General features: G+C 37.7%; 1 pseudogene; it reads right to left on the bottom strand.

Annotated features, from left to right (window-relative positions):
- Nucleotides 1-641: 641 nt before the first annotated feature.
- Nucleotides 642-18,595, bottom strand: LOC140847482 (spindlin-3-like; annotated as a pseudogene).
- Nucleotides 18,596-19,834: the final 1,239 nt, after the last annotated feature.

Genomic DNA, 19,834 nt, shown 5'->3' on the forward strand with positions numbered 1-19,834 from the left:
TTCCTCTTCATTGACAGACATTACCCCATTAAGGATTGCCTCATCTGCAGAAAGTAGCTTTTTCCAAGGTTGCATCCTTTCACAGGGCAGCCTACATCCAATGATTAATCGGCATATGAGTTTGTTGGTGACACTGTTGTTGAGTCTTTATCAGAGCTTGATTTCTCCCTCAGTGCTCCTGCTTCTTTCTCATTTCTTCCACTGGTGTTAACCCCAAAGGCATTGCTTAATAAGTTTTCTGAAGGATTAGCTTTGTTTCAGAATTTGTTCCCTGGGAAACCCAACTCATGACATGATTCTTATGTCCTTCAGAGTCTCAACAGTGCCTTACAAGATATATGATTTGGACCCTTTTTACCTCTCTCACGTCTCCTTTGGCCACCCCCTTCATTTATGTAGCTCCAGACATGTAACCTTCTTGCTGGTTTTTGAACATGCCAAGAACATACTTACCTTAGGGCATTTCCTCTAGCAGTGCCTTTTGCCTGGAATGCTCTTTCTCTAGATACATGCTTGGCTAACTTCCTCACTTCCTTTATTTCTTTGCTCAAATATCCATTTCTCTATGAACTTTATACCCTAACCACCCCATTAAATATTTCAACCCACCACTCCACTTACCTCTCATTCTGCTCTAGTTGCCTTTTTGTTTATAATAGAACAAAATTTTTATAATGTCACTTTCTGACCTCCATATAAATTATTTACTTATTATGTTTATTGTTTATTGTCAGCCTCCACTTGTTTGCATTTAAGCCCCATGAGGACAGTGATCATTGACTGCTTCACTCACTGAAATATCCTGAGTGCTTGGTTACAGTGCCTGGAACAAACTAGGAGCTAAATAAATTTGTTGAATGAATAAAGCAGATTTAACACTAAGGACAAATATGTGTTGAGAGAGGAAGACCACAGCTGTAAATAAATCACTTTGAATTTGCCCTTGATACCCTTGCTCCTTCCCCATTTTTCAATGAATATGTCAGCAAAAATAATAATTAGAATAGCACTTGGCATCGGGAGACCTAGGTTCATATTCAGTACTCTTACTAGCTGTGTGACTCTGATTTCCTTTTTCTTTCTAAGCTTGATTGCCATATCTGTAAACTTAAGATATAACACTTAGCCCTCAGTATCCTGTGAAGATTAAGATGTGCCTGGCACATGCTAGGTGTTCAATAAATGCTACTGACATCTGACCACCCTCCAGAGGTTAATGATATAAACTAAATGGTACAAATGTCTTGTAATGTGTGCTTGAAACTGCAACCACAAAAATAAATAAACACATTCATTACATTATTTATGGGATTTAATTTTAACTCTCTGCTGTGCGTTTGTATCCTGGATTTGGTGGAGGGGAAGAAATTTGCCCTGTTTCCATCTAATCATTGATTTTTGGCTCTTCATTTCATCTCTAGGGTCAGGGTAACAATTGAAAAAATACACAAACATATTGTTTGTCTTTTGACCTCCAAAAATTACCAGAAAAAAACAGTGACATAGTCAACTGTATAAAACAGTAGAGAAGAATCATGAGCTATAGATCTCAGTATTAAGTATATGACTGAATTAATAACCATGGATAAATGATTTCAGCTATCTCAGACTTTCAACTTGTTTTTCTCTTTATTTTGCTCCTCCTTCAACTTTTGGCATTGGCTGGCTTCTCATCATTTGGTTATCTCCTCATATATCCACTCAGGCCTTTTTCTGACAAACCTGAGCTGAAGAAGTTTCTTCAATTACACTCTATTCCATTGCTTTGCTGTGTTTTCTTCATACAACTTATCATTCTCTGAAATTATATAGTTTATTTTTCTACATCTTTGTTGTGTTTTTCCCCCTGTGAGAATTTAAGCTCCCTGAAAGTGTGGAACTTATTTATCTCTTTCATCACTATTGACCAAGTCAATCAGAAAGTATTTGAATAAATGAATGATTGAATCTACAAAATAGGATAACACTCTGCCCTAAACACTCAGGAATGTTATGAAGAATAATGAGCTCTCTGGGAAAGTTTTTAGTATGAAAGGAAAGAACTATGTACATCCAAAGAACTATTTAAAGTCACTTTTAGTAATAGGATTTCTAGACTATAATTCACCAGTTAAATGATATTGTAGCATTGATGAATATAAAGATTTACCAAAAAGACATGGGCTTTATCCCTGTGGGAGCAAGGAAGAATTCAGTTCTATTTACCTGCACTATGTTATACACTAAGGGTATAGTTTTTCATTTAGTTCTTAACAGAACCAAGTAAGATAAAGATTATTTCTTGCAAAAATAGGCTTAGAAAGATACTTAAATCACCCCAAATCACAGAGCTAGTGGAGCATGGAATTAGTGCCCATTCTACTGACTGCATTGTCTCTCCTATTCTATGCTCTCCTGGGGAGCATGTCACCCTCAGATCTATGCTTCTTAGACCAAGGTTAAAGGTGACCTATTTCCATAATTGAAACTGGCCTGTCTGAAAACAGTGAGGGAAGACAGTAAAGCTTGATTAGCTTAGTTACTGGTTACCTAAAATCCTAGTTGAAATAAATCTTGATCATTTCAAATCTTGTAGGATTGGTAAAGCCAAATTCCTTACCCTAAACTAAGCTTTACGAGAACAAAGGCAAGGAGATGGGAGACTTATCAAGAAAAAAGATTGGGGACAAGAAAAGCCTAATTTTCTAGACCAGAATTTCCTAATCAGTATTTGATGATGATAAGAATCACTTGGGGTATCTGGCAGTGTAAGGTGGTGCTCAGAAATTTATAATTTAGCAATCATGCCAAGTAAATTTATTCTCAGGTAAATTAAGGAAATAATCATTCTGACCTCACACAATTGCCATCTACAAGTTAGTGATTCTCAGTGTGGGGTCCCAAGACAAGCAGCATCAGTCTCCTGTGAGAACTTGTTAGAAATGTAAATCCTTGGACCCCACCCTAAACCTATTGAATCAGAATCTTTTGTTTGGTGGATCCCAGCAATCTGTTTAATAATTCTAGCTCTATTATATGCTAAAGTTTGTGAACTACTATATTAAGGAAATTCCAATCCTAGTCAACAACAAGAACCTTTAAATCCAGAACAACTTCCAGGCACAAGAAGTGGCATAAGATGAAGTAAACTGATAAAACTGTTCATTCACACAGAAAGTACATGCTTCCAAGATATGTCTCCAAAGGAGACCTTTTCAGAGAACAAAAAGATGCTGGATAACCAGAGGACTCACTCTACTGCCAGAGCAGACAGTCCTTCTCTAACAGGTTATGATATACAGTTGACCTTTGAACAATGCAGGAGTTAGGAGTGCTGGTCCCCATGCTGTCAAAAATCCACACATAACTTTTGACTCCCCCAAAACTTAACTACTAATAGCCTACTCTTGACTGGAAGTCTTACTGGTAACACAGTCAGTTAACACGTATTTTGTATATTATGTGTATTCTGTACTGTATTCTTACAACAAAGTAAGCAAGAGTAAATAAAATGTTTTTTCAAAATATTTCCAATATATTTACTGAAAAAAAATTTATATAAGTGGACCTGCACAATTCAAACCAATGTTGTTCAAGGGTCAACCTGTATGTTTTAAATCAGAAAATACTGTGTATTTTTTCCTACTTCCTCCTTTTTCAAATGGTAGTCTTTTTATTATTTCTCTGGTTATTTCTCAACAATTGTATATTGGGTATATATGATTGTATGTTGGGCTGAAGGTAATTTACAATTTAACTACACATGACGAGACTGCTAGGATGATAGATCTAAAAATGATGGCATATCAACCAGAGATCTTAAACTTGATGTTAAATGCAGTTAACTGGATAAGACTTCAGGTTTTCACCTTTGGATGACATAAATTCACTACATGTAGGTGTGGGCATTTTTGAAAGTGGGTATGTGGAAAGAAAGGTGTCCATGGATACTGACTTTCCAAAGGAGGAATCCATACTAGCCATTTTTGATTGGCTCATCGCATTCACTCATGCCCTTGATTTTACTAGAAATCCATTTGGGTTAAAGGATGAAATACATGTCCTGGATAAGCTAATCAGTGCCTTTCATCCATGGGACTTCAATTTTTGTTTCAGGTATATGACCTAAGCCAGTTCAGAATGCACCATAAGATATATGTGATTTATCTTTTTCTAGCCTGTAACTGATGGTCCAGTTTTGTTACAATGAGGAAAGGCAGTGTAAGAATGAAACTGACATACAGAGAAAGGAAAATACTAAAGAATTACAGACACACCTTGAGCCCAATTAAACTGTGCCTGAAGCACATCTAACTTCTGGAACCTTTTAGTTGCATGAACCTTTTAGTTGCATGAGTCAGTCATGCTTGATAACTATTTAATCCTGTTTACATGGGTTTCCTGTTACATGCAGGAAAGCATTCTGTTAGAAAAGGCAAAAACTATCAGCATAAATTTGAACATGGCAGTAGATATGAGTGCAAATTGGAATAAAATTAATGACTCTTCATTTCATTTATGGATTACTGATTATATTACCTTAACTTTTCCCATAGCTTCAATTTATGTTTGAGTCTCCTGTAACTTCAGTAAAATATACTAGCCTCTCTCAAGGAATTCCTTCTACAAAATTCATTGTGTTCGCATACATTTTACATTCTACAAGTCAGAAAAATTTGCCTGGCAGAAATGGTAGGTTTGCAGGGACATGTAAATATTCATTAAATTATGTTGGAGTTTGAAGGTTTGAAGTAATCATACCCACTTCCCTTCCAGATTCTGAATCAACTAAAGAGCATACACAGGAATCAAAGGATTAAAGTATTGGCTTTAATATATTGTTAAGTGAAAAAGCCAAGTTCAGAACAGCATGCCACCATTTCTTTAAAAAAACCTACACACACACACACACACACACACACACACACACACACACAAAATGCTTGTAAATACAAGGATTATCTCTGGAAGGATATATAGTAACTAGTAACATTGGTTATGCTCGGAAAGAGGAACTGAGGAACTGAGGTCAGGGGTGGGAAGGAGGAAAGGAGACTTACTTTTACTGTATACTCTTTTGTACTGTTTTATTTTTTCCAGAAGCGTGTGGGGTTTTTTTTACAAAAAAATCTATATATTAAAATTTTTTAAAGAATAAAAATATATACTGTCTTTATTGCTGACAGATCTGGACTAGAGAACATGGTTTGGACCCAGGCCTGAAATGAACTTTTACCCCAAGTCTGAAGAAAATGGAATCCCGTACCCCATAGGGAGGGAGGGGTCTATAGAGCAGATGTTTACCCAGCTACACAGTGAAGGACTGAAGTCTTTCCCATACCTCACCGAGAGGAATGAGCTCAAGAACCAAGAGGGGCTTAGGCTGCTTATCCATAATAACACTATACTCAATTTCAACCAAGTTACTCTTCCTCCCATATGGAAGACTGAGTGAATAACAAACAAAGATGGGTAGAAATTTTCTTCCAAATATTTATGATAAGTGCAAGTACTCTTTTTTTTCTTGAGCCGGGAACATGGAGAGAGGCAGAGATATATCCCATCATACTCTTAGATATTTTGTTCCCTTAAATTACAGCTGCCAACAGCAAAGACTATGGTTAACAAATAGAATTTGGCTCTCTTCTTTGGAGGAGACCAGCAATTTGTTAGGAATGTTCTGCTTCCACCTGTATAGGACTGGTGAGCATTTACGTTTTTGCCCCTAAAAGGCTCTGAAATAAGTCAGAATAGGACCGTAATTAAGTTAACCCTAATGCTACATTATACCCCAGGTTGAAAATTCACTCACTAGTTTATCCCCAATTTACTATAATGTCCAACCACATTATCTGACATAACCTACAAAGATTATATAATGACCCCAAAAGATAGTATCAAAATAATCCAAATAATACAATGTCAAAAACATAATGAAAATGCCTTAATTTGAACTATATGAAATATATTCCAACTATTAAACTCCAAAAGAGAAATTAATGCTCCAAATTAAATTTCTTTTTTAAAGTCCAAAGGAATTAAAGTCCAAAATACTGCCTTTCTCAATTTGTTGTTTTTTCTTATTTCAGCTACACAGATTTCACAAAGATGTCTGGACATATATGGGATTCCTTCAGCAGCTGCAGCCTGGGCTGTCTTCCTCTTGACTGTGTGTAGTTCCTTCAGGACTTCAGAAGCTGAATCAATCTAACCCCACAACAACTGTAGGCCATACATTTTTAAGAGTTCACAGGGTCAATAGGACATAAGATTATTACAGTACCAGCCTCACATCCAAAAATCTAGGAAGCACACTAATCCCCACCCACTAGAACATATTTCCCAAGCAAATTTATGTCCCCAGGAGTTAGTACATAGTGTGAAACAGACCCACATTGCTGTTGTCAGTCAAATAACTCATCAGACTTAGTGGCATCAAGAGGAAGAAAAATACGTAGAGAAAACATGGGTGAAAAGAGAGTATCTTCTTGGTTTCAACCTCAGCAGGATGCCAGTCTGTGTCAGTAGTCTAGACTTTGTAACCTGTGAACTTAAACTAATTTAGAAGATATTTCCAAGTGGTTGATTGTATTGTCCTGAGTCTCAGACCCAAACCTGCAGGAGTCCAGGGCCTGTCTGTTACTGCTAATGGGGCTTTCATCAGAAACCCAATGAGGAACCATTGGCTTTGTCCAGAGCTCCTCTCCAAAACCATGCTTATTTTTCAAAATTTCTTTCCTAGTCTTAGATTAACCTTCACTAATGTTTTCAATAGCAGAAGGTACAAGGCCCATTCCACTACTTATTCTTCTGCTACAGTAGGGCTCAGCCTTTTCCTCACATGAGTTTCATAGGGCTAGCCAAGAAACAGAATAAAATTGAAAAACAAAACACCAACAAGTATCTATTATATTTCTATCTACCAATGCCAGCACTTAAAACATCATTAAGCCTATTGATCATCTAGTACTGATTCTAATATGTGTGTTCCACTGTCCTTCTGGAACACCATAACAGATGATCCCAGCAGTTCCTACAAGGAAGCAAATCCTGTTATTCAGCCTTTCTTAGTTCTAGCAAGTGCCTTGCCCACCTCATATGCTGAGACTTGAAAGTCCCCTAAGAATCAAATCTAAAACGTAATTTAAAATTTCTCAGAGTCTCTCTTGGTATAAGAAAGAATCTCTCTCCATCTCAGCTAGATTCCAGACTTTTGTTCTTTCATTTTGGGGTCCTGGACAGGCCTGCTAACTCTTGCTAAGCCCAGCCTTTACCCTGTGACTAAAGACTCTAGTTAGAACCTGGCTTAATGCTCCATTGTGCTGAAGTCTGCCTACACAGCCTGCATTTGTTAAAACCCACTTGGTATCTGCAGGGAGAAGCCAGAGCTATTGCAGACAACAGAGCCCCTAATGCCATTGATAACCAACCTTGATTTCTCCACCTGGAGTTAGGTTCCAAAGTGCTTGCCCTCTTATCAGTTTCATAAGCTTTTGCAGCCTTTGCTTATGTACTGCAATGGAAAGTAATAACCCTCTTGATTTTGAACCAAGTTGAGTAATAAATGCAAGAATCAGAAAGGGAGCAAAATGTTAGCCTTACTTTTAATACAGTTAGAATTGAAAATGCAGCTTCACCAGGAGAACAAAATGGGCTTCCCACTCCTCTCCAAATTAGACTTTTAAGTCACCTGGGGGGAGAGTTGAAGTTGCAAAGACACTCAATCAGTCATGTTGAATATCTCAGGAAGCTTCACACTTAAGTGAGTGCAGAGTACAAGTGCCCCAAAGAAGAGGGCAAGAGGTGTTCAACTACCATTAATCAATAACACCAAGATAAAAATATGGGCCAGTGGATGTCAGATTTTAACTTTCTCACTAATTAGATAAATCAATCATTCTCCTAAAAGGATTAGAGAGAAGGGGAAAAGGTTTCTTCCAAAAGTGTCTGAGCGGGTGCAAAATTACAAAATTACAATCTTTTGCCAGGCAAAAGCAGGCAAAAATGTAGAAGATTGTTCTTACATATTGAAAAGCAGTCAAAGACTTTTTGTGTGTACAGATTTTACAAATCATCTTACATACTTGGCAAAGTTCAAGATTGCTTCTAAGATGCTTTTACCAAATCACAGACATAAATATGGAAATCATCATCAAATTTGATGAAGTACACAGAGGGTTTTGCTTCTGTATGATGAATGACCCTGCCATTCCTCTTGGATCCATCATCTTTGGCTTATTCTACCTGTTTGCCTACTAGGTTGCATATGACTTTTGGTTCCCTCTCTGTGGGAGGAGAATCACTGGAATCTGGAAGGATACATAGGTTACCATCTTTACAATCATCCAAGAGCTGTTACATATATAATACAGGATCTTTTTCATAAGTAAATAAAACCATGTGTTCATGACAGGTACCTGAGCTAAGACCATCCCCCTTCATTCACTTTTGCAATCTTCGTCTGTCTTTAATGTTCCACTGCTTTGCCAATCATAGTTTCTGTTAAGTCTATGTAACTGATTCTAGATTTCTATGAGAAAGGACTTCAAGTGATGACACTCTTTTATCTCTGTGAAGTTCCAATCCATAAACAGTCAAATCATATTTGATAAGATACAGAGAGGGATTTACACATAGCTGATCCAGAATGGTTCCCTTCCACTGTGTTAAGGGTTCATCTCCATCTCTCCATCCATGCCGAATTTTGCAGCCTATGATGTTGTTTCAAGGCTGAGAGGTCAGTCTGCTCTTATGCTTCTTGTGTGCCGCCTTTCTATTCAAGGTAACAAACATGTCTTGTGCCTGTCCTGGACCACCACCTTTCTGGACTGGGTCTTTAGCCTCTGAGGAGCACAGTAGCAAGAAAGAAAATTAAGAAAAAATAATTTCACAGCAAGACACAGTGAGCTTTTCCTTCTAATTAGTGCACTCCAGGATCTTGCTCCTAAGTTTTTCAAGAAAGCTACACAGGAAAGCTGGAAATCAAGGCATCCTGACTGCATGCCTGCAGTAGCCTTCCTCCCAGCTCGTTCTGGCTTAGAGCGAGGGAGCTGACGTTAGGGTCAAAGAAACAGGGGACATACTCCACCCTCCCAATCCTTCTGCCCCTCCAGGTCAAGGGGCACAGACTTCCCAGGGCCTGGTATCATGGGCCTCACATGTCCTATTTGGACACCTCGCTGCTGCCTCCACTGTGAGCCTGTGGCCAAGGAAGATAAGCAGGCGACAAGTCAGGTGCTGGGAGAGGAGGATTGCAGGCGAGGAGTGTGTCTAAGAGGACAGCGGGGAAGACGAAGAGGATGGCGGTGGTGTCCCCAATACTCAGCTCTTGAGTCCTCCGCATTCCTGGTGGCGGCGACCCCTCTGCCACAGTGGGCTCCCACCAACCATTGCCACCCTTCCTGTCAAACATTGCACAGCTTCCTGCCAGGAGAGAAGCCTCCCTTCCTGTCAGACATTGTGCGCTGCACTCCCTCTCCACTTTGCACAGCCAACTCTGAGGCCCATGACAGTCATGGGCCTGGAAGGCGCTTCTTGGTTCCTGGCCCTGGCCCTTTCTGAAACCAGGAGCTGCCTTGCACACCACCCCACTCCCTGACAACTCTACCTCTCCAGTTTAGGGCTTCCAAGCTCCCCACACCGCCCCTCACCCCGACCCCTACCTAGTGCCCCTGCCTCATCTTCCAGGAATTCACCCTTTCTTTTTTCCCATGCTCTCCTGGACTCACTCTTTATATACAGAAAATTGCTTTTCCTGTCATTTAAAGAGATTTGAGGGTTCAGTTTTCCAGCTTGATCCTATCTCTAGGTAATTTTTATTATCTGGTCATTCCCAGGCTTTACTTCTTGAGGATAATTTTTTCCTTTTTCTTTTCCCTCTTTACTTATTTATTTTTTTACCTATTGAAAAAGAACTGTACGAACAATGTAGGCATTTTGTAAAATTCAGAATATAAACATGAAGAAGAAAATAATCAACTGTAAGCCCACCTCCTATTCCCCATGGCTCATAGCAAAACATTAACACTTCCAAATGCCTTTTTAATAGGCTCTTACAAAACTGGGTAACTTTGCATATTCATTTTCATGGCATGCCTTTTCCACATAGAATTAGCATTTGCTCAAGTTATATTGATTGAAACATGTTTTCTAGGAGTTTCACTAAAACCAGCATAAAGATATTTTCTTAATTTAGCCATTCTCTCCTATCTTTAGATATTTAGGTTTTTGAATTGAAATATCATTGATATACAATCTTATATTGATTTCAAATATACAACACAATGGTTCAACAGTTATCCATATTATTAAATCTGCATGCCCAATAGTGGGGTTATTACCTGTCAACATAGAAAGATGTTACAGAATCTTGGTTATATTCTCCATACTGTACTACTATCCTCATGACCAACTTATTTTATAATTGAGAATTTTTGTGCCCCTTTATTCCCCTCATGCTCCCCAACCACGCACCCCAACACGCCCCTGCCAATCACCTCTCAGCATCTATGAGTCTGCTGCTGTTCTGTTCATTTGGTTTTACTTTGTTTTTATATTGCATGAATAAGTGAAAACATATGGTATTTGTCCTTCTCCACCGGACTGACTTCACTGAGCAAAATACCCTCTAGGTCCATCCATGTTGCTTCAAATGGCAGGACTTCTTGTTTTTTTTATGGCTAAATAATATTTCATTGTGTATATGTACCACCTCTTCTTTACCCATTCATCTATTGATGGACGCAGGTTGCTTCCATATTATGGCTATTGTAAATAAGGCAGTGATAAACATAGGAGTGCTTTATCTTTTCCAATCACAGATTTTGTTTTCTTCAGGTGAATTCCTAGAAGTGGAATTACTGGGTCAAGTGGTATTTCTATTTTTAGTTTTCTGAGGAACCTCCATAATGCTTTTCACAGTGGCTGCACCAATTTACATTCTCACAAACGGTATATGAGGGTTCCATTTCTTCCATTCTCTTCAACACTTTTTATTTCTTATCTATTTAGTAGTCATTCTAACTGGTATGAGGTGATTTGCATTTTTCTGATGGTGAGCGATGTCGAGCGTCTTCTCAAGTGCCTGTTAGCCATCTGTATTTCTTCTTTGGAGAAGTGTCTGTTCAGGTGCTCTGCCCATTTTTTAATCAGATTATTTATTTTTTTGGTGTTAAGGCATATAAGTTCTTTATATATTTTTGATGTTAACTCCTTATTAGAGGAATAATTTATGAATATATTCTCCCATACTGCTTGTAGCCTTTTTGTTTTGCTGATCTTTTCCTTTGCTGTACAGAAGATTTTTACTTGATGTAGTCCCACTTGTTCATTTTTATTTGGTTTCCCTTGCCCAAGGAGATGTAACCAGAAAAAAACTTCCCAAGCTTATGTTTAAGAGATTTTTGCCTATGTCTTCTTCTAAGAGTTTTATGGTTTCATGTCTTGCATTCAGGTCTTTGATCCATTTCAAATTTACTTTTGTGTATGGAGTTAAACAGTAACCAAGTTTAATTCTTTTGTATGTAGCTGTCCAGTTTTCACAACACCAGTTATTGAAGAGGCTGTCTATTCCCCATTGTATATTCATAGCTCCTTTATTGTATAATAAGTGACTATATATGCATGAGTTTAAATCTGGGATCTCTATTCTGCTCTATTCATCTGTGGGTCTGTTCTTGTGCCATAATGTTTTGATTACCATAGCTTTGTACTATAGTTTGAGGTCAGGGAGTGTAGTACCCCCAGCTTTTTTCTTTCTCAGGATTGCTTTGGCTATTCTGGGTCTTTTGTGGTTCCATATGAATTTTAGGATATTTGCTATAGTTCATTGAAAAATGCTCTTGTTATTTTGATAGGGATTGCATTGTATCTGTAAATTGCTTTGGGAAGGATGGCCATTTTCACAACCTTAATTCTTTCTATCCATGAGCATTGGATAGATTTCCATTTATTGGTTTCTTCTTTAATTTCTTTTAGGAGTTTCTTATAGTGTTCAGAGTATAGGTCTTTCCCCACCTTGGTTAGATTTATTCCTAAGTATTTTATTCTTTTTGATGCAATTGTAAATGGAATTATTTTCCTGATTTCTCTTTCTGTTAGATTTTTGTAAGTATGTAGGATTGCAACAGATTTCTGTGCATTCAATTTGTATCCTGCAACTATGCTGAATCCAGTTATTAGTTCTAATAAATTTTTGATATAGTCTTTAGGGTTTTCTATGTATAATGTCATGTCATCTGAAAATAGTTACAGTTTAACTTATTCCCTACCAATTTTGATGTCTTTTAACTCTTTGTGTTCTCTGATTACTATGTCTAGGACCTCAAGTACTATGTTGAATGCAAGTAGTGAGAGTGGACATCCTGGTCTTATTTCTGATCTTAGAGAAAAGCTTTCAGTTTTTCACCATTAAGTATGATGTTGACTGTGAGTTTGCAGACATGGCTTGTATTATGTTGAGATATACCCACTATTTCCATTTTGTTGAGAGTTTTATAATGAATGTATATTGAATTTTGTCATTCTTTTTCAGCATTTAATGAGATAATCATATAGCTCTTACCCTTCCTTTTGTTATTGTGATGTTTATGTTGTTTGATTTACAAATATTGTATCATCCTTGCATCCCTGGAATAAATCCCACTTGGTCATGGTGGATGATCTTTTTGATGTATTTTTAAATTGAGTTTGCTAATACTTTTTTTGAGGACTTTTGCATCTATGTTCATCAGGGATATTGGCCTATAATTTTCTTATTTTTAGTTGCTTTGCCTGGTTTTGGTATATTTGGTGGGCAATAGCTCTTCTTTAAATGTTTGGTAGAATTCAGCTGTGAAGCCATCTGTCCCAAGACTTTTGTAATATGGAACGTTTTTGATTACCAATTCAATTTCATTGCTGGTCATTTGTTCAGATTTCCTGTTTCTCCTGGGTCAACCTTGGAATGTTGTATTGTTCTAGAAATTTCCCTGTTTCTTCTAGGTTGTTCGTTAAGTTGGCATATAATTTTTCATAGAATTCTCTAACAATTCTTTGTATTTCTGAAGTACCAATATGACTATTCCTTTTTTGTTCCTGATTTTATTTGTATCCTCTTTTTTTTTCTTGATAAGTCTGGCTAGGGGTTTTTCTATTTTGTTTATCTTAAAGAACCAGCTCTTGGTTTCATTGATTTTTTTCTGTTGTTTTATTATTCTTTATTGTATTTATTTCTGGTCTGATGTTTATTATGTCCATTCTACTAACTCTGCATTTCACTTGCTCTTCTAGTTTCTGTAGGTGAGAGTTTAGACTATTTATTTGGGATTATTCTCGTTTCTTGATGTATGCCTCTATTGCTATGTATTTCCCTCTTAGAACCCTTTTATTGCATCTCACATATTTTTTTGAGAGGGCATCTCTCATATTTATTGATCAAATGGTTGTTAACAACAATAAAATTCTGTATAGGGGACTCAATGCACAATCATTAATCAACCCCAAGCCTAATTCTCAAAAGTCTCCAAACTTCTGAAGCATAATGAAAAAGTTCTTACATGGTGAACAAGTTCTTACATGGTGAACAGTGCAAGGGCAGTCATATCACAGAAACTTTCCGTTTTGATCATGCATCATGAACTATAAACAATCAAGTCAAATATGATTATTCATTTGATTTTTATACTTGATTTATATGTGAATCCCACATTTCTCCATTATTATTATTATTATTATTTTAAATAAAATGCTGAAGTGGTAGGTAGATGCAAGATAAAGGTAGAAAACATAATTTATGCTGTAAGAGGGCAAATGTAGATAATCAGGTCTGTACCTATAGACTAAGTATTAATCCAAGCTAGACAAGGGCAACAAAACATCCACAGATGCAGAAGATTTCTCTCAAAATGGGGGGGTTGAGGTTCTAAGCCTCACCTCTGTTGATCCCTAATTTCTCACCTGATGGCCCCCGTGTGACTGTGCCTGTCTTAGGTTGTTCCTCCCTTGAGGAATCTTACCTGTCTCTGGCTAACCAGTCATCTTCTGGGGCCATACAGGGAAATGTGAATTTGGTAAGTGAGAGAGAAGCAATATTCTTTGAAAAGGTTAGCTTTTTACTTCTTTGCAGATTTATGCCCTGTGGCTTCTGTTGGGGACTGCCTTTGTCTTCTCACGTTTGTAGTCAGAATGGGAAAGCACCTTCCCCCATGTCTGAACGCAGCATGGGAAAGCACCAGCATGAGAACAACCGGTGCAGTCCTTGGAAGTTATTTTCCTACAGAAACATATCTTGTCCTTGAAGACGAGCCAAGACTCCTCACTCTGAAAATAGGGAGACCTTGAAGATGTGTGGAAACACTGTCCCTGCTTCTGACTATGCCCTTCCCCCACTTGCCGATGTGGCGGGAATAGAGAACAAAGAACATTCTGTTTACGCATTCCATGAGCAACTAACTGGAACCCTGCTGAGCCTACCTTTGACCAGCTACTGCTGACGTCAATACTGTGCTTGATTGTCTATTGGATAATGCTATGCCCTGGAATCATGTAACCCCACTGCATTATATAAACCCTGGACCTTCCATAAAGTTTTGCTGGTGACGCGCGGGAGCATCAGCCCTCCCAGTTCTTTCTGTCTTTATTTTCTTTGCCCCCCTTCTGCACTTCAGGACCTGCTTGACTAGGTGCGGCTGGACGGCGTCAGGCTTCTATGCGCAGCATTTGTCTTGAGGTATCTTTACCACTTGGAAGAATAATGATACTCAGTAATTTTCGGTATGAGGCACGAATTCTACTAAAGGGTTGTAATTAGGAAGGAAGAAGAAAAGTTACAGAAGTAGCAGATGGAAGAAAACATGGGAAGATTGATTATTTCTTTGACATATCTTCTTGTAGAGTAACATAAGCATGTATAGGTTTTAACAAACTACAAATTAAATTGCATAGACACATTAACATAATAGGAATACAGCTACATAACAAAAGCAGACCTACAAATACCAGTCATGTCCAGTGAAACCAAGAAAACCAGTTAGGTACCCTAGGCATTTGTGAAAACTTATCAATGATATGATGGATATTGTCTAACTGAATTTCAATAGTTTGAGAAAAATCAGACAAATTAAAACAACACATTCCTGGGAACTGTTCACATCCCATAATGTTCTTTTAACAGTAGATAGTCTAGAGTCACACGATTTTGGAGCACTGCAACTTGCACTTCTCCTAATTCTTGGTTGAGTTCCGACAGTATAGATCCAGTCAAATTTGTTGTTTCACTGTATGCACAGGGCAGCTTAGATATCTCCTTCTTCATTCCCATGGCAAGTCCAGGAACCAGTGGGATGAATGCAGCTACAACTTCAACATTGTCAGGATCTCTCTTGAAGTTTTTTGATGATCATCTTCTGGAATGACTCTTCCAGAGGATGTTGATGTTGGAAGTTCTTCTTCATATCGTATCTTAATTCGTTTTCTGGGTAGCCAAATTAGGCTTTGATCCTCTGTATAAACAAAAACAAACCCTTTGCCCACACTTTGATATGACCTTTATACCATTGTGAAGAACATATTGGAGATCACCACACAGGAACTGCATTTTTTTAAGAGAAAGGAATATTATCAGAAAAATGGACTTCCATAGCTGATCATCTGACACCCTTTAAAAGATCAAAATTAAGGATATGTAAAGCATGCATTAATCGTTGATTTGCAGTTAATTTTATCCTATCGGAGTAATTCCCCTTTTCTTTCTCTTTTTTTTGTTATCATTAATCTACAATTACATGAAGAACATTACGTTTACTAGGCTCTCCCCTACCCCAAGTCCCCCCCACAAACCCCATTACAGTCAATGTCCATCACCATAGCAAAATGTTGTAGAATCACTACTTCTGTGTCTTGCACAGACCTCCTCTTTCTCCCACCCCCCACATTATGCATGCTAGTCATACTGCCCCCTTCTTCCCCCCATATTCCTCCCTACCCACACATCCTCCCCAGTTCCTTTCCCTTTGGTACCTGTTATTCCATTCTTGGGTTCTGTGATTCTGCTGCTGTTTTGTTCCTTCAGTTTTTCCTTTGTTCTTATACTCCACATATGAGTGTAATCATTTGGTATTTCTCTTTATCCACGTGGCTTATTTCATTAAGCATACCCTCTAGTTCCATCCATGTTGTTGCAATCCATGTTGCATCCATGTTGTTTTCCTATGGCTGAATAATATTCCATTGTGTATATGTACCACATCTTTTTTATCCATTCATCTACTGATGGACACTTAGGTTGCTGCCAATTCTTGGCTATTGTAAATAGTGCTGTGATAAACATAGGGGTGCATCTGTCTTTTTCAAACTGGAGTGCTGTGTTCTTAGGGTAGATTTCTATGAGTGGTATTCCTGGGTCAAATGGTAAGTGTATTTTAAGCATTTTGAGTAACCTCCATACTGCTTTCCACAATGGGTGAACTAATTTACATTCCCACTAGCAGTGTAGGAGGGTTCCCCTTTCTCCACAACCTGGCCAACATTTGTTGTTCTTTGTCTTTTGAATGCTAGTCATCCTTACTGGTGTGAGGTGATATCTCATTGTGGTTTTAGTTTACATTGCTCTGATAATTAGCGATGTGGAGCATCTTTTCATGTGTCTGCAGGCCATCTGAATTTCTTTTTTGGAGAACTGTTCAGTTCCTCTGCCCATTTTTTAATTGGATTATTTGTTTTTTGTTTGTTGAGGTGGGTGAGCTCTGTATATATTTTGGATGTCAAGCCTTTATCGGATCTGTCATTTACAAATATATTCTCCCATACTGTAGGGTACCTTTTTGTTCTATTGATGGTGTCTTTTGCTGTACAGAAGCTTTTCAGCTTACTATAGTCCCACTTGTTCATTTTTGCTGTTGTTTTCCTTGCCCGGGGAGATATGTTCAAGAAGAGGTCACTCATGTTTATGTCTAAGAGATTTTTACCTATGTTTTTTTCTAAGAGTTTTATGGTTTCATAACTTACATTCAGGTCTTTGATCCATTTCGAATTTACCTTTGTGAATTGGTTAGACAATGGTACAGTTTCATTCTCTTAAATGTAGCTGTCCAGTTTTCCCAGCACCACCTGTTGAAGAGACTGTCATTTCCCCATTGTATGTTCATGGCTCCTTTATCAAATATTAATTGACCATATATGTTTTGGTTAATGTCAAGAGTCTCTAATCAGTTCCACTTGTCTGTGGATCCGTTCTGATGCCAGTACCAAATTGTCTTGATTACTATGGCTTTGTAGTAGAGCTTGAAGTTGGGGAGTGAAATCCCCCCCCCCACTTTATTCTTCCTTCTCAGGATTGCTTAGGCTATTCGAGGTGTTTGGTGTTTCCATATGAATTTTTGAACTATTTTTTCCAGTTAGTTGAAGAATGTTGTCGGTAATTTGATAGGAATTGCATCAAATCTGTATATTGCTTTGGGCAGGATGGCCATTTTGATGATATTAATTCTTCCTAGCCACGAGCATGGGATGAGTTTCCATTTGTTAGTGTCCCCTTTAATTTCTCTTAAGAGTGACTTATAGTTTTCAGGGTATAGGTCTTTCACTTCTTTGGTAAGGTTTATTCCTAGGTATTTTATTCTTTTTGATGCAATTTTGAATGGAATTGTTTTCCTGGTGTCTCTTTCTATTGGTTCATTTTTAGTGTATGGGAAAGATACAGATTTCTCTGTGTTAATTTTGTATCTTGCAACTTTGCTTTATTCCGTTATCAGTTCTAGTAGTTTTGGAGTGGAGTCTTTAGGGTTTTTTATGTACAATATCATGACATCTGCAAATAGTGACAGTTTAACTTCCTCTTTAGCAATCTGGATTCCTTGTATTTCTTTGTTTTGTCTAATTGCTGTGGCTAGGACCTGCAGTACTATGTAAATAACAGTGGAGAGAGTGGGCATCCCTGTCTTGTTCCCGATCTCAGAGCAAAAGCTTTCAGCTTCTCACTGTTCAGTATGATGTTGGCTGTGAGTTTATCATATATGGCCTTTATTATGTTGAGGTACTTGCCCTCTATACCCATTTTGCTGAGAGTTTTTATCATGAATGGATGTTGAATTTTTTCAAATGCTGTTTCAGCATCTATGGAGATGATCATGTGGTTTTTATCCTTTTTGTTTATGTGATGGATGATGTTGATGGATTTTCAAATGTTGTACCATCCTTGCATCCCTAGGATGAATCCCACTTGTTCATGGTGTATGATCCTTTTGATATATTTTTGAATTTGGTTTGCTAATATTTTATTGAGTATTTTTGCATCTACATTCATCAGGGATATTGGTCTTTAATTTTCTTTTTTGGTGGGGACTTTGCCTGGTTTTGGTATTAGGGTGATGTTGGCTTCATAGAATGAGTTTGGGAGTATTCCCTCCTATTCTATTTTTTTTGAAATCTCTAAAGAGAAAGGGTATTATGTCTTCTCTGTGTGTTTAATTAAATTCTGAGGTAAATCTGTCTGGCCCGGGGGTTTTGTTCTTGGGTAGTTTTTTTATTACAGTTTCAGTTTCTTTGCTCATAATTGCTTTGTTTAACTTTTGTATTTCTTCCTTGGTCAGTCTTGGAAGGTTATATTTTTCTAGGAAGTTGTCCATTTCTTCTAGGTTTTCCAGCTTGTTAGCATAGAGGTTTTCATAGTAGTCTTTAATAATTCTTTGTATTTCTGTGGAGTCTGTCTTGATTTTTCCATTCTCATTTCTCTGTCTGTTGATGTGTATTGATTCTCTTTTTCTCTTAATAAGTTTGGCTTGAGGCTTACCTATTTTGTTTATTTCCTCAAAAACCATCTCTTGCTTTCATTGATTTTTTCTATTGTTTTATTCTTCTCAATTTTGTTTATTTCTTCTCTGATCTTTATTATGTCCCTCCTTCTGCTGACTTTAGGCCTCATTTGTTCTTCTTTTTCCAGTTTCGATAATTGTGATGTTAGACTATTCATTTGGGATTGTTCTTCCTTCTTTACGTGTGCCTGGATCGCTATATACTTTCCTCTTAAGACTGCTTTTGCTGCGTCCCACAGGAGCTGGGGTTTTGTGTTGTTGTTGTGATTTGTTTCCATATATTCCTTGATCTCTATTTTAAGTTGTTCGTAGATCCATTGATTATTTAGGAGCATGTTGTTAAGCCTTGATGTGTTTGTGAGCCTTTTTGTTTTCTTTGCACAATTTATTTCTAGTTTTATACCTTTGTGGTCTGAATAGTTGGTTGGTAGTATTTCAATCTTTTGGAATTTACTGACGGTCTTTTTATGAGCTAGTATGTGGTCTATTCTGGAGAATGTTCCATGTGCACTTGAGAAGAACATAGATCCTGTTGCTTTTGGATGTAGAGTACTATAGATGTCTATTACGTCCATCTGTTCTAGTGGGTTGTTCAGTCCCTCCATGTCCTTACTTATTTTCTGCCCAGTGGATCTGTCCTTTGGGGTGAGTGGCGTGTTGAAGTCTCCTAAAATGAATACATTGCATTCTATTTCCCCATTTAGTTCTGTTAGTATTTGTTTCACATATGCTGGTGCTCCTGTGTTGGGTGCATATATATTTAGAATGGTCATATCCTCTTTTTGTACTGAGCCCTTTATCATTATGTAATGCCCTTCTTTATCTCTTGTTACTTTCTTTGTTTTGAAGTCTATTTTGTCTGATACTAATACTGCAACCCGTGCTTTCTTCTCTCTGTTGTTTGCCTGAAATAGGTTTTTCCATCCCTTGACTTTAGTCTGTGCATGTCTTTGGGTTTGAGGTGAGTTTCTTGTAAGCAGAATATAGATGGGTCTTGCTTTTTTATCCATTCTATTACTCTGTGTCTTTTGATTGGTGCATTCAGTCCATTTGCATTTAGGGTGACT

Source organism: Manis javanica, chromosome X (assembly GCF_040802235.1).
Source record: "Manis javanica isolate MJ-LG chromosome X, MJ_LKY, whole genome shotgun sequence".
Classification (NCBI taxonomy): domain Eukaryota; kingdom Metazoa; phylum Chordata; class Mammalia; order Pholidota; family Manidae; genus Manis; species Manis javanica.